The sequence below is a fragment of the Arachis ipaensis genome, chromosome B08 (assembly GCF_000816755.2).
Source record: "Arachis ipaensis cultivar K30076 chromosome B08, Araip1.1, whole genome shotgun sequence".
Lineage (NCBI taxonomy): Eukaryota > Viridiplantae > Streptophyta > Magnoliopsida > Fabales > Fabaceae > Arachis > Arachis ipaensis.
Genome location: NC_029792.2, coordinates 72,857,074 through 72,861,018, shown reverse-complemented (window position 1 = coordinate 72,861,018; position 3,945 = coordinate 72,857,074). Strand labels below are relative to the sequence as shown.

Below are 3,945 nucleotides of genomic sequence, written 5' to 3'. Positions count from 1 at the left end.
GGAAAAATAATAAAAGGGGACAAAATGTCCCAAAGTGAAGCTCAACAAAAGGGAATCAATGCATAAGTGTTATGAATCAAGAAATAAGATGCATGAACATGTAAAAAAAAAAAAGAAAAAAAAATTAAAGAATGGGTAGTTAGAATAGTTTGAATGTGTATAGATCATTACATAGGTTAGGTGGGAAAGTCTATGCTAATCAAAGATCTAAAATCTAGTCCACTTAACCATAAATGATCCTACCTTGACCCTAACCCCATTACAACCTAAATGAAAGACCTCATGATGAATGTATGCATGCATTGGATAGGTGTTGATTGTTAGAAGAAAATCAAATTTTGGAAAGCATGATTAGAAGAGAATTGAGTGAATTAACCCTTAAACACTTGAGTGAATAGAGCGGATACACATCCGGTGAGGGTTCAAAAGTTCAAGTACATGTGCTCACCCATATTATTTATATTCTTGCAAGTTTGAACTCTTTTTGATAATTCAATACAATTGTGGATTGGACTTAACTCCTATTGCCTTAGCTATTGTGCCTATACATGTCTCTTGGGAATTGATTTGTTTGAACTAAGCATTTGCACTCACTTTAGGTAGTTGCATTTAGATAGGACTCATATAGTTTAGTTGCATTTAATAAATGTCATACCCCTTAGTTCCTTCTTATTTTAGCATGAGGACATGCTAAGGTTTAAGTGTGGGGAGGTTGATAAACCGCATTTTTAGGGTTTATCTTGTATTGAATTTAGAGTATTTTGATGACCTTTTCTCGCATTTAACCTATGAATTAGCATGGTTTTGTTATCTCTCCCGTATTTGTGTTTAAGTGTAAAAACATGCTTTTTAGGCCTTATTTTGATGAATTTTGATTTCTCCTTGATTCCATAAGGTGCCTTGATGTGTTTGCTAGTAATTCCAGGATTGAAATAGGCTAGGCATGGATCAAAGGAAGCAAGGAAGGAAGCATGCAAGTGGAGAGAAGCACAAAAAGCCAAAGAATTGATTACGGCCAAGCACGCGCACGCGTACAAGGCGCTCGCGCGCACATTGCGGAATCAGCCAGGGACGCGCACGCGTACCGTGCGCGCACACGTCGATGTCTGCACATGACTTCATTAAGGCAACACGTGCCTGGCGATTTTGAGGGGTTTCTGAACCCATTTTTGGCGCCAATTGCTGATAGAAAGGAATAAAAGGATCAAGGCCTAAAGGGGAGACATAACAATTAGATTGGAAGTTAGTGATAGCTTTAGTTTAAAGTAAGGTTTGTACTTGTGACAAACAAATTTTTGCATGAAAGGATTATTGTTGGTTTAGAGACTATACTTCAACGAGATTTCATTTGTGAAATTCTAAACCACACAAAAATTCAATCATCAATGACACTTGGGTAAGGTAAGAATCCTAAAACCCTAGTTAATTTCTTGAATTTGTGTATTGAGTATTGAATTTGGGTATATATGTGTGATATATGTGAAATTAGGTGTATATATGTATATGTTAGAGCTTGAATTGTGAGCTTTGGAACTTGGTGGAGGTTGGGTGCTTGTGCTTTGGTGACTTTGGATCTTTTGGGGCTGTGTTTGGTGTCTTAGTGGTGTCTCAGGAAATACATAAAAATCGGCCAAGGTATAGTTTTGGTTTCTCGTATTTAATATATAATGTCTTGTGAAAACATAGACTAGACGACCTAAGATAAGTTGGATTTGATTGGTAGTTTAGTTGACAATGTATGTTTGATTTGTTGAGGCATGATAAATTCATTGGTTTTGTGACATGAATATAGTTGATGATGATGGAATGATGATATTTAAAGTGTATGATGATGTAGGTATTGATGAGTATGTATATTGTTATGTTGAACTTGAATTGTTGGATATGATCATGATGATGTATATTAAAGATGTTGTGTTAAACGTGGGTTGTTGGATTGAAAACTTGATAGAGATGGTAAATTAGTGTATTGAGGAAAGATGTGGTGTAGTTGATTTTGGTTTTGAGCCACTATGGTAAGATTTGGTAAGTTTTAAAGGGGTTAGGGTTGAAATATTTTGAAAGTTGAAGTTTGGCAAAATTCTGCATAATCTATTTTCTGGCAGCAGCTTCGGACGCTTTTTGGAACGATCTAACTTTTAAGGGTGTTCGCGGTGCGGTTTGGTTTGGTTTTTGAGAGAAAAGCCATCTGATCCAATCATTTTATTAAACTGCGGTTCGGTTTGGTTCAGTTTTTTTATCGAAGCCATCCGAACCAAACCAAACCAATTAAAATCGGTTTAGTTTGGTTCGGTTTTTCAGTCAATTCAAAAATAATACTACCATACTATTTCACAAAGTCATAACATTGAAATCGACAAATACAAATACACAATAGCTAACAAAGTCTTGATCCAATCAAATTTAACGACAAAAAGAATTTAAATACAACAATTAAAGAAAATGGGAGACAAATTGTAGAGACCTTGCTAAATTCTATGGTGACTTAGGAAAAGATGATGCAATAGACCTACTTCTTGCAATTGAAAGAAATGGAAGATTTTGCTAAACGCTGCTTCTCGGCGGAGGTAGTGTTTACACTGCCGGTGGTTGGGCTGTTGTCCATCTGAAAGAATGAAGTCCATCAGATACAAAAAACTCGTAAGAAAATCTCATACATGGCAAGGTACCAACTGCAAGCTACTAAAGCTATAAAGGAACAATAACTTGCATTTTTTACCCCATAACTCTGATTTGGTAAGCCAAGACAACTATCTTCCAAACAAAGAAATAAAATAGAAAATGAAAGGAATAAGAATTTAATTAGAATAGAAAGAAGGCACTCACCAGGAATGAAAGAAGCCTTGTGAGTATGCTGCATTCATAAATTAAAAAGTTCAGTATAGACCATTACAAAGCTGTATAAAAAAGTAACCAACATCTACAACTACTCTCAGATACAGGTTACTTATGTAAAAGCATATAACCACAATCCAAAAGTTAAATAGATTAAAAAACTAATCACATAATGAAACTTCATAACTAAATTCAATCTGACCTTGAAACAAACCACATAGGATTCCAACTTTCAGGATGAACTGCAGGAGCAGGAGCAACAAAACATATAAATATTAAATAAAAATCAGTATCTCATAATATTAACTGACTTGTGCTATACCAGATAAAAGAACTTACAATCACTGAACCAGCAATAAAACAACAACCAGCAACAATGAAATCAATGATCAGTGACAAGCTTCTTCAATAGGAGTCATCAACAGGAGCTTCTTCAACAGCTCGCCTTTTCAAACCGCATAAATAGATCAATAACCAGTAATGAATCAATAAACAGCAATGATTAAAATAATTCAACAAACAGAACATTACCTAACAAACAACAAACAATGATTCAACAAACAGCAAGTCAGTAAGACAGCAACAATGAATCAACAAACAATAATACCAATAATAAAGTAAACAATACCAATGCTGAGTATAATTTAACCAAATTAACAGTAACAATAAGGTCAAAAATAACAATAGCAAACAATACCAATAGCAAGGTTAAACAAAATCGGGTTTTACATTAGTAAATAACACCAATAACAACAAACAACAACAATTAATCAATGATTTAACCAAGTTACATACCTAACTCGGTAGCTTGGGTTCCATGAATCGGTGGCTGGGTGAGAGATTGAGAAGTGCTATGTTGTGGGTGCCTGGGTGGCCAGAAACACTGCTGGGTGGTGGCGTGGTGCTGTGTTGGCCTGCCGGGTCAGTGGGTGCTCTGCTAGACTGCTACTGCTGGAGTGCTGGGTGCGAGGGTGGTGCTGGGTCTAGGTCTTCGTGATGCTCTATCCGCGAAGAGGTTCGGCGGCGTTGGAAGGAAGACTTCGCTGCAATGTGGTGGGAGGAACAGTCTCTCGCGACGGTGGGAGGTGCTGCAACAACGTGAGTTCGCCG

At 36.5% G+C, this 3,945-nt stretch overlaps 1 long non-coding RNA gene across 1 annotated transcript; it reads right to left on the bottom strand.

Moving 5' to 3' along the window:
* Positions 2,490–3,090, bottom strand: LOC110265548. Its single transcript, XR_002351702.1, has 3 exons — positions 3,038–3,090; positions 2,827–2,854; positions 2,490–2,605 (listed from the first exon to the last, which is right to left on the bottom strand). It is a non-coding gene; the product is annotated as an uncharacterized LOC110265548 (long non-coding RNA).